We start from the raw sequence: 12,055 nt of genomic DNA on the forward strand, positions 1-12,055 counted from the left end.
TGATGCACCACCTGTGCCCTCTACTGTGCCAACTTGCTGTGCTTTACCCACCCGGCGCTCCGCTCGTTGTTGTGAGCGTCGCTCCTCCGCCCTCCGTTGTTGTTGGAGGGCGACTGCCTCCAACTGCCCAGTAGCAGCGTCCTCACGAGCTACACTCTAACCCCCACACCCCCCCCTACGCTCCACACCCCCCTACACCTCACCCCACATCCTGCACCCCACCCCACACCTTGGTAACAAACAACAACAACAACAACAACTCCACTCCACTGCGGCCTTCAGTGGGGGAAACGCCGCGTGCACGTGAATCCCCCTGCTTGCACGTCAGGGAGACGACTCTGAAGATATTGTTCTGGAACTCGTCGAGTTGGTCACCCCCCGCCGGACACTCGGGTTTCATCCCAAACGAGAAATACCCCCAAAGGGGCCGTCCATAAATGACGTCACGCGATTTTGGACGATTTTTGACCCCCCCCAACCCGTCACACGGCGTCACAAAAAGCAAGACCCCCCCCCCCCTCAAATGTGACGTCACAAAGCTCTGTCCCCCCCCCCCCCCAAAAATAAAACATGCTTTCAATCGCTTTAAACTATTGTCATTGTAGTGCGTATTTAATGTGGCGCTGCACTCTGATGTTGTAGGAGAAAACATGTATGAAAAAGTCTAATTAAGTAGAACGTGTTGTCTATATTCATTGATGTGACGTCACATTTCTCACCCCCCCCCCCCTCGTCACACATCGTCATAAAAATCTGACCCCCCCCTTAATGCGTGACGTCATTTATGGACGGCCCCCAATGGAATCTTGCAAAATTGGGCAGCATTACGCAAATTCTTTGTTTCTTTCGGTAAAGTCACGTAGATAAGTTCAAAAATATAATAAAATCAACAAAGAAACTACGACGTTTCGATCGCAACACAAGCGACCCGTCATCAGGTGTTGCGATCGAAACGTCGTCGTTTCTTTACTCTTTGGTTCTTTCGGTAAAGTCACGTGGGGTATTTTCTGAACCATTCTACGTGACTTTACCGTAAGACCCAAAGAATATTAACTCCTGCAGTCACGAAAGCTTTAAGTCAAGCATTACCCAAGTTGCCTTTTCTTTTTCTTCTTGGTTCTTTCGCTAAAGTCACGTAGAAGGGAAATAATAAAATTAAAACATAATAAAATACAATTCTCACGACGTTTCGGCCACAACGCAAGCAGCCGTGCTCAGGTGAAGAACAGGTCTGTCGGAAAGACAGCGTCTGAATGAACACCACCAAGCTTGGCAGCGTATATTTAAGCTGGGTTAAAGGAGGAAGGGCGCCTTGACAAAGGAATTTGCATATCAACAGAGGAATTTAGCATATTTATGGCAAATGCAGATATGGGATTAGTCACTACTTGTAGAATGCGTAGGAGGTGGGGGGGGGTCTCAAAGTCATATTATGCCCGTGCATTATGTAGGATTAGCAGCAACAAAGGGAGGAGGTAGGGTTAGCAGTAATAAAGGTAAGGGATTTTAATAGTAAGGAGCTGCAGCAGCCTTTCCGTTGTTTGCGCTGCTATCAATTGGCGTCAGCGCTGTACTTGATGTCGTTTGCTGCTGAGTTTTTGTCACTTTTTTGCAGGGTGACCCAGGCCCAACTCGCAAACGAGGTGTGGGCAGTGCCGGATTATCATCATAGCAAAAGTAGCTACACGTGTAGTAGCTACATATGTAGTAGTAGCTACTACACGTGTAGCTACTACACGTGTAGTAGCTACTGCTCGTGTAGTAGCTACATGTGTAGTAGTAGATACTACATGTGTAGTATCTGCACGTGTAGTAGCTACTACACGTGTAGTGGCTGCACGTGTAGTAGCTGCACGTCTAGTAGCTACGTGTGTAGCAATAGCTACGGGCCCCGCACATTCAAGCGCCCCGCGCTAAATGCTTTCAAGCTATCAATTCCGGTCCAGTGATTCTGCACTTGCTCTATTACTATAGTACTATACCGCCTTCAACTAATATGAACGACTGGGTGTTTAAGGTTTGCAATTTGTCGTATTATCTGGCTGTATAGAAAATGAAAAAATACAGTTACTTTACTATGCAAGTAAAAGATGTGTGTTTTCATATTTGTGTTTTTTTTTAATTGAGGGCCCCTTTGTAACACATGCTCCAGGCCCCGCACTAGCTTAATCCGGCACTGGGTGTGGGGGTTGGTGAAGATTCCCCCCACGGGCCAAATGCACCACGACGACCACGTGGCATCGTGGCAGGGCCCTGCCCTGGCTAAGTGCAGGGTGCGGTTGGGCCCCATAAATGCGTTCTGCCGTCGCCGCCGGGAAAACTGGACTCAGGCTGCGTTACCGTGGAGTCTGGAATTCCCTTCCACCACCCCCTGGGGTGCGAGATGCCCTCTCTGGGGGTGCGAGACATGCCAGAGGTTTTTTTAAGGGACATCATCGAAAACACAAATTAAACACGGGCACGTAAGTACAACTACTTTGTTTCATCAAACCCTACGTATTTGTTAACATTATGCATTTTAACGGTTCAGAACCAAAGGCTAAGAACCACTGCTCTACACCTTTTCAAATCCATGGTCAGGACTTTCCTCTTTTACTTCCTTTGCTTAAAAAATATATAAAACGCCTCCTGCTCTCGACAACTGCTTGAAATACGATTGCATTTATACACATCCAAATTGTATTGTGTACGATGGGAATTCGTTCCGTCAGCGTGAATTTGGCAGGAGTGGCATTGTACAGTACTTGGTTTTTAGATATGAATTTAAGACCATTGTGACGTCATTATAACGTTTATTGATGGTGGGGAGATTCCGAAGCTGCCGACAACGCGGCTAAAGCCTTAACTTAATCCTTTTTTTTCTTTCTCAGTTAAGTTGCAAGTAGTCTGGCTAAGCCGCCTGTCCTCGTTTTCACGGGATCGTCCTCTGCAAGGTCTTCCCGGTGACATCGTGTCCCTGGTTTTTGCCGGTTGCGCAATTATAACGATGTTGCACCAGCCAATACAATGCTCTCCCCTCTTCTGACATTGAGGCATTCTTCTTCCCACCAATATGTCCCGGTGTTTTTGTACCAGAGGTTTGCGGCAAACCCTACTTGAAGCCAGTCAACCGACTGCTGTGAAAACAACGCAGCGCGCCCCAGCTAATTACGCTGCGTGTGCAGTTGTGAACCTTCGCGACCGCTGCCGCCTCGTCCCGGCAGTCGTCCGAATGAGATGGACGAGGCAGCTCGCTCGTTATCGGCTTTGCTCGTCTTCGTGTCGTGCTGCTCGCTCCGCCGTGGCGCCTCCAGGCGCTCGCGGGCCGCACGCTCCTTTACAGCCGCTATAGCAGCAGCAGCACATTGGCCTTTTACCAATTGGCCATTCTCTTACAACTGTAGTGACATAGAACGGTCACTACTGTGTCGGCCTGTACGAAGGCTGGGGGCCCCAAGGGGGTGCCTGGGGGGTCACGTGGTGGAGGGATCCGGACCTCCCCAGAGGTGGGGGAAGTGAGGCGTGTCCTGGGAAGGGAGGCGTGGCCTGAAGAGAGCCAGCCACGCCGGGGTGGAGCCAGCCACGCCAAAGCAGATATAAGCGTGGTGTGAACGCAGAGCAAGGCTGTTGTACTGTACTCCGAAGTGAAGACATCACGAGTCGTCGTCCTGGACCAGGCAGGCCATTGCCTGCCTGGTCCAGTCTGTGTCGCGTTCCAGAGTGTTAGTGAGTTGAGGAAGGTGGTCACCACCTCATGTACAGTGTTATATTACTTACCGTTAATAAATAGTGTTGCCTCCAAGCTGCGTGTGTGTGCACCTAATTCGAACCCACTACACAACCACCGGGTCGGGTAACATTTGACCATCATTCAATCTCGGCTTGAATCACTTCAGACGCGCTCTTCAATACAAGATACACCAGCCCCCCTTCTATTGCAGGAGGAAGGATAAAGTTGTTGAAGTTTGATTTTACTAAATTGCCCGTGCAATTAAAATCAGCGATATCCTGCTCCAATGGGACTTGGGGAGTTGCCCATCTCTCGTTAGCAGCCCTTGGAATGTGGCGAGAGCTTCACATTGCAATGGTGGTGGCAATTTCAGAATCAAAATATGTATCTATACTGGAGGAATCCGAAGAGCTATGAAGCTGTTTTTCAGAAGGCAAGCACTTGTTATCCTTCCCACAAAGTGGTACTCGTTTTTATCAACCTCAGAGGAATGATGGGCTGGGTGGACGCCACAGCCAGGATGTGAACTTGTGACATTCTGATTTCGAGCCACTTGCGTTATCACGGAGTCACGTGGCAAGTTGCGTTTCTTAAACATGTTTGAAATTACAATCCGCCCCAAGGGAGTAGTTTGTTTTTGTGACGTTTTTAGTGACGACCGCTATAATAAAAAAAAACTGCTTGATGCCCTTCCCTGTAAAATGGGTTCCTGGTAAATCGAGAGCAAGAGAGGGCGCTTTCCATTCTCTCCACTCGCTCGATCGTAAGATAGCCACGGCTGCACCGCGTGTGCCCGCGGCCACACACCCGAGTGCGACCTCGCGTGAGCTTTCGGGCAATCGTTTTCGTAAAAAATATATATATCGTACACCAGATTGTGTTAACTCGGCAGTAACTCAGCCGAGCATTGCGGCACTCCATTGCCCCATCAATCCTCAACGCCACAATTCCCAAGCATATCAGGCAAGCCAGAGCATCATTCCCTGCACAGGCGAGCAATGTGATGCTTCTGAGATATTTCGAAATGAAAGGCGCTTTATAAAATAGAGGTTGTTATTATGATATTGTGGTGTAGCTGACTTTTGCTGGTGGCCGAGCCAGCGGTTGGAAATTCCACGTTCCCATAACAAGGGCCAATTGCTCAGCATGAGAGCCACTGTTGTTCACACAGTGCTAGTATTATTATTGCGTTTTATGCGAGAGGGGTTGCTGAGTCAACTCACAGACTGGGATTTGTATCTCCTGCAATAGTGAGTCCGTCGCTCTGGCATAGCGTGACCAGGCCAGGTTTATTGTCCAGAAAAAAAAACACAAATGTCCAAAAAGATAAGCGTGTCATTCTGAAAAAGTTGTTACACAATCTCCCAACTTCATTCACGCAAGATTATTAATTTTGGAAATGTACAAAGTGTTGCCCTGCTAAAATGCAATTAAGTCTCTAAATCAATTACATCCGTGGGTCATGGACGCTTTGCTGATGAGATAGACTTGCTGTAGTTGTGTGACAGTCGGTTTCCCAGTGTTTCACACTTTTAATTAACGCATTAGTAGCACGTCGGCTCTGAAAGTGTAGAGAACGCAATACATCTTAAATGCCTTAAAAAACTCTTTTGCACTTGAAATAAGTGGTTATACCGACACACACTGGCCTAAATTATTACTGAGAAGTATCCGACACCCATTATCCCGTATAATCCAGTTACGCGTGAACACAGCCCAACACCAAAGGTCCTTTTCAGGGCAAAACTTACCGCAGGTTTGGGGCCGTCACTACGTTTGTACCATCTGAATGTAGAGTGCCTATCAAGACCCACGTGCAACTTCTTGGGACGTTTCATCAAACTCTACATGGTCGGCGTGCTCCCGCACCACGAAACCCGAACAGCCGACGACCAAAAAGCCTCAAAAATAAGAAATGAGCATGTAAATGTTAGCTAGGAGAGCGACCTCCTCGACGAGGGCACGGAAGTGGCTATGTTAATGTCAGGGATTAGCATGATGTTAATGTGAGAAATTAGAGGGCACGGAAGTGGCTATGTTAAAGTCAGGGATTAGCATGATGTTAATGTGAGAAATTAGAGGGCACGGAAGTGCCTATGTTAAAGTCAGGGATTAGCAGAGGTGTGGACTCGAGTCATGTGACTTGGACTCGAGTCAGACTCGAGTCATGAATTTGATGACTTGCGACTCGACTTGGACTTGCATAACAATGACTTTGTCCCACCTATGAGATGTGGACTCGAGTCATGTGACTTGGACTCGAGTCAGACTCGAGTCATGAATTTGATGACTTGCGACTCGACTTGGACTTGCATAACAATGACTTTGTCCCACCTCTGGGGATTAGCATGATGTTAATGTGAGAAATTAGAGGGCACGGAAGTGGCTATGTTAATGTCAGGGATTAGCATGATGTTAATGTGAGAAATTAGAGGGCACGGAAGTGGCTATGTTAATGTCAGGGATTAGCATGATGTTAATGTAAGAAATTAGAGGGCACGGAAGTGGCTATGTTAATGTCAGGGATTAGCATGATGTTAATGTGAGAAATTAGAGGGCACGGAAGTGGCTATGTTAAAGTGAGAGATTAGCATGATGTTAATGTAAGAAATTAGAGGGCACGGAAGTGGCTATGTTAATGTCAGGGATTAGCATGATGTTAATGTGAGAAATTAGAGGGCACGGAAGTGGCTATGTTAAAGTCAGGGATTAGCATGATGTTAATGTAAGAAATTAGAGGGCACGGAAGTGGCTATGTTAATGTCAGGGATTAGCATGATGTTAATGTGAGAAATTAGAGGGCACGGAAGTGGCTATGTTAATGTCAGGGATTAGCATGATGTTAATGTAAGAAATTAGAGGGCACGGAAGTGGCTATGTTAATGTCAGGGATTAGCATGATGTTAATGTGAGAAATTAGAGGGCACGGAAGTGGCTATGTTAAAGTCAGGGATTAGCATGATGTTAATGTGAGAAATTAGAGGGCACGGAAGTGGCTATGTTAAAGTCAGGGATTAGCATGATGTTAATGTAAGAAATTAGAGGGCACGGAAGTGGCTATGTTAAAGTGAGAGATTAGCATGCTGTTCTTAGGTTTTTTCGGTAAAGTCACGTAGGTAAATTTTTTAATTAATTAAAGTAAAAGAAAAATAAAAGAAAAAACTACACATATTTTTGGACCATTTTACTTGACAGGCACTATTCTTCAGTTACCGTATAGTTTCTTCTTCTTTTTTCACACACTGGTTTTCCTGCTTTAAGTTTTACCACACATATTTGGCAAATCTAGAATTAATCCCAGCAACGTAGCAAAGTGCTGTTCATCTACATAACAAAGGCTCAGTCCCATTCACAGAAGCCGCACCTTTACATCAGCCGCACCTTGACAACTCTTGGAACCTCCCAGTTCAACCAGTTTACACAACAAAGGCTCATTCCTAACAGCGTGCTTCAGCCGCACCGAACCTCACAATAATAATATCCAGGGCCTACCTTGGCTCCTCCCACCCTCAACCAGTATATATACAAGGACTTTTTCTTGGAATTTCTCTTACTTGATACCAGGGCCGGCCCGAGGCATAAGCGAACTAAGCGGCTGCTTGGGGCCCCCTGGCCACCAGGGGGCCCCCGAATCGTTTTTTTTTGTCTAAAATTAACATCACGAGCAAGCTTCTACAGTCAACCAACATGCAGCTTGATGTAGCGGTTAACCTTGTAAAAAAGAACAAAGGCGAACTTATCAGTTACCGAAAAACAGGCTTCTGTGATGCACAGACATCTGCTAAAGAAATTTGTGAGCGGATGAACACAGAAGCAGTGCTGAAAGAGAAGCGATTGCGTTCTACAAAAAGGCACTTTGCCTATGAGGCTGCAGATGAGCCGATAGTGGACGCTATGAAGAGGCTGGAAGTGTCATTTTTTAATGCTGTAGTGGACCGTAGTATTCTGTCATTGGAGGATAGATTTAAGTCTCTAAGTGAGGTTAAAGAGAACTTTGGAGTGCTGCTCAATTTTAGGGAGCTAGATCAAAAGGTCCGGAGGGAACAATGTGAGCTTCTTGGGGAAAAACTCTCTTGTGGAGAGGAGGCTGATATTGATGGTAGCGCACTGGCAGTAGAGATAGAGAGTCTTCCTGAACTTCCCCAAACTATGATGACTGCCTTTGAGCTTCTCACATACCTCTCACAAAATGAGATGTGTGAGCTTTACCCAAATCTTTGGGTAGCTCTCAGGATAGCCTGCACTCTGCCTGTGTCAGTTGCCTCAGCAGAGAGGAGCTTTTCCAAGCTCAAATTGATAAAAACATATTTGAGATCATCAATGGCCCAGGAAAGACTAAGTGGACTTGCAGTCATTAGTATTAATAACAAAGTTGGCCAAGCAATACCATACAATGATGTCATTAGTGACTTTGCCTCCAGAAAAGCTAGGAAGGAACGATTTTGAGGTCATTGTTGTACAGTTGACATTGTTGAACCCTTGCTGTTCTTATGTTTGCTTTCATTATTTAAGTATCTTTTTTTTTGTAACATTCTATTTTTGATTAGATTAATGTTTGTCTATTTTGGTTTTATTTAAAAGATTGCACATTTAATGCACATTTGCAAATAATTTATTTAATATGTTTTTTGTGACCGTTTGTATTCAGAAGTTTTAATAAAAGAGTGAAGTATTTTAAGTGTTGTTTTTATTTTTTATTAATACATAACCTCACTGTATTCGTTTATAATATTCGCTATAACATTATAGTGTGACATTTGTGTCAATAATCTTCTAGCACAGATGAGTCTGCGTGGTGGGAGGGGGGCCCCCAAATCAAATTCTGCTTAGGGCCCCCAAGAGGCTCGGGCCGGCACTGCTTGATACAGCTATCGTGCTGTGACGGTTCCACCTGAAGACGGAAGCTTGTGTTGCCTCCGAAACGTCGTGATTTTTATTTTATTTTTGTTTAACTTTTATTAATTTTAATTTTTTACCTACGTGACTTTACCGAAAAAACCTAAGAATATGAATCCTTGCAGTCACGAAAACTTCAAATCTAGAGATTAGCATGATGTTAATGTGAGAAATTAGCATGTAACTGTAGAAAAGAAGAAGAGCGGCCTCCTCGACGAAGGAGTGCAACCCAACGTGTGTAATACAAAGGGCCTGTGAGCATGAGAGTGCAATCCAAAGGCATGAGAGTGCAATGCAACAGACATGTGAGCATGAGAGATTTAAGAGAGAGGCAGAGAGAGACACACAGAGAGTCGAAATAACAGCTGACATAGGCAGGTTGGATGGAAACATCACAGTCAGTTAAGACTTTACCTGGTTAATAACGTCCTTCCAATAATTGCTCAATTTGTACCCATCCTGCAACGGCAGAGGCATTGGAGGTATTGGTCCTACCGTGTTTCAGATCTGCCTTGTGTTCACGGACGCGGTCCGAGACATGTCGTTTCGTTTCCCCAATGTAGCTGCTGCCGCAACCACAGCTCAGTTTGTAGACACCAGGGTATTGCATGTCAGGAATCACATCATTTTACAGATGGGATTAAATCACGGATTTTGTGTACTGTGTTGAAACAAACCTGGATCTTATGTTTGTTTAAGATTTTGGAAATCTTTTTGGTAACCCCTGCTATGTACGGTAAAGTGATGGTTTTGGTTGGATCCTCAGAAGGTTGTCCCCGCATGGCTGGGGAGACAGCTTTGCGGATCGTACGGTCCGAGTATCCGTTCATCCTGAGGGCTTGGTGTACGTGCTCCAACTCACTGGCTAGGTGGTGCTGGTCAGAGATGCAACGGGCCCTATGGTGTAGTGTTTTGATGAGGGAATTCTTCTGGGCCGGACGGTGGTGGGAGTCAGGCTTTAGATAGGCATGCGTGTGGGTGGATTTCCTGTAGACTGAATGTCCCAACGAGCCATCAGGTCTCTTCTCGATCAAAACATCCAGGAATGGTAGCTTGCCATCCTTTCCCACTTCCATGGTGAATTTGATAGACGGGTGTATGGAATTGATGTGGTTGAGAAATTGGTTCAGTGCTGGCAGGCCATGTGGCCAGATGACAAACGTGTCATCTACGTATCTCCTCAAGGACAGACGTAGGGTCGATGTCTGGATGGCCTCTTTCTCAAAATTTTCCATGAAAACATTTGCTACCACTAGCAATAAGGGAGAACCCATTGGGGTACCTTCATTTTGTCTGTAGAATGTACCATTCCAGGTGAAGTATGTGTTGGTAAGACAGTGCCTTACCAAAGTTGGTACATCTGGATTCAGTCCTTATTGGACCAAGTCTTCAATGATTGCAATGGTTTAAAGCTTTCGTGACTGCAGGGATTCATCTTCTTGGTCCTTTCGGTAAAGTCACGTAGAAGGAAAAGAATAAAATAATAAAAATAAAACATAATAAAATAATTCTCACAACGCAAGCAGCCGTCTTCCACCTGAAGATGGCTGCTTGCGTTGTGGCCGAAACGTCGTGAGAATTATTTTATTATGTTTTATTTTTATTATTTTCCTTCTACGTGACTTTACCGAAAGAACCAAGAAGATTGCAATGGTATCAAGTACAGGTACATTGGTGAACAGAGAGACTACATCGAAACTGACAAGCAAATCATCCGGAGACAGTGAGATGTCCTTGATTAGAGAAACCAAGCGAGTTAAGTACAGCTGAGGTGGACTTGCCCGTTGAGGAGGCCACTCTACTATCTTACAGTTACATGCAAATTTCTCACATTAACATCACTAGCCCCGGCCACTTCTTTATGACCCTTGGGCTACACCCATTTCACACCTTTTAAAACAGTCTGCCTCAGCAGCAGACCATGCTTTTCCACCTGATGACGGACGCTTGTGTTGCGCCCAAAACGTCATCTATTTTATTTTATACCTACGTGACTTTACCGAAAGAACCAAAGAGATGGATTCCTGCAGTCACGAAGAGGCTTCAAATCAAGATTCGTTTAGAGTATTTAGTTGCTATACATTTCCACGTGATAAGCCACTCCGCTGAGCTATCGTTTGTGGCCAGGTCGCTTCTGAAAAAGGAGCCGAATAGTTCAACAAAGAACGCGGAGCATCTGTCGGCTCCTCCAGGAGCCACGCAACTGTGGAGGACCTTGCCAAGGCTATAGACCAGGCCACATCATCATCATAGTGTGCCTGATACTGGATAAACACATGTCAGGACACGAGCTTAAGTCAGAAATGACAAATATTTGTAAAACTAAATTTAAACCATCTGCACCGGACACACAATGGACAGGACCGCCAAAGCAAAAACGTGATTCCAAAGATGATCGTGTGCGGCATCATGACAGGCGTTGTACGGTCTGACTGCTGTGGAATTGGGATCATGACCGTACACGTGCTTGAGTGAAATCAGGAAGCGTGTCCTGTCAGGCTCCACTAGAGCGCTGGTCACACGTGATGCATGGAGATGGGGACTGACCGAACCGAAATCAGTGACCCGCAATTACAACTTGGATCTGTAAGAGCAGCATCAATCTATACGTAACTGGATTTCAAACCACACACGGCGACATACGTCTGTATTGATTTGACCGTAACTGTATTTATTTTAAATGTAATATCGCCTCCACTCAAGGCGGGGTATCAAACCATTGCACGCGAAAATAAAATGCAAAGACAATTGAGTAATGTTTTAGTAAAAGGCCACGAGAAAAGTGAGTCTCGCACTCCTAAACACCCTGTGGCTCGTAGCGATCCTTGGGCCAACGCTAGAGAAGGCCCGATCCTCTAAGCGTCGAGCGCAAGAGCCGAGGCTGGGAGAGTAGTCGTAGTAGTCGCTCCTGCTCTGAAGAGCGAAGTAGAGCATCAACCCCAGCCGTGTGGCAGATCACTCGGGACCGCAGGTACCTTGGTCCGACCACGCAGAGCTTTATAAACCACAATGGCTAACTTATACAACGAATACGCAGCGAGGCTCGCTATTGTTTGCACCGACAACAGCTGCAGTGGGGGCATCAGTGGGACCTCAAACCCCAGGGCCAAAAATCCGAAGATTTGCTGGCGTCCGTGCACCGTCACTGGGGTGGTCGTTGCGCGTGCGTGGTGGCGCATGTTGAAAATCAAGCAATTTTTTTTTACAATTTCATGCAAAGTTGTCTACAATTGGCTTGCTGTATGTGATAAAAAATATATTGGCACGAGAAATGTATTGCTACAGGATACTGCATCTAAGCTGGACCCAGAGTGAATGTAGAAGAAAAAAAGTTGCACATAGATGACCTGATGCAAGCAGTGATGAATGAGAAGAGGAACCTGGCACGATTTGGACACGTGTAGGATGGACAACAGCAAAATGAAGTGTGTTGTTCAGAAAAATGGAAGG

At 45.7% G+C, this 12,055-nt stretch overlaps 1 long non-coding RNA gene across 1 annotated transcript; it reads right to left on the bottom strand.

Annotated features, from left to right (window-relative positions):
* Positions 1–920: 920 nt before the first annotated feature.
* On the bottom strand, positions 921–3,534 carry LOC144933204 (uncharacterized). The gene is made up of 3 exons (XR_013636991.1): positions 3,173–3,534; positions 2,341–2,392; positions 921–1,125 (listed from the first exon to the last, which is right to left on the bottom strand). It is a non-coding gene; the product is annotated as an uncharacterized LOC144933204 (long non-coding RNA).
* Positions 3,535–12,055: the final 8,521 nt, after the last annotated feature.

Source organism: Lampetra fluviatilis, chromosome 6, assembly GCF_964198595.1.
Source record: "Lampetra fluviatilis chromosome 6, kcLamFluv1.1, whole genome shotgun sequence".
In the NCBI taxonomy this organism is placed as follows: Eukaryota; Metazoa; Chordata; class Hyperoartia; order Petromyzontiformes; family Petromyzontidae; genus Lampetra; species Lampetra fluviatilis.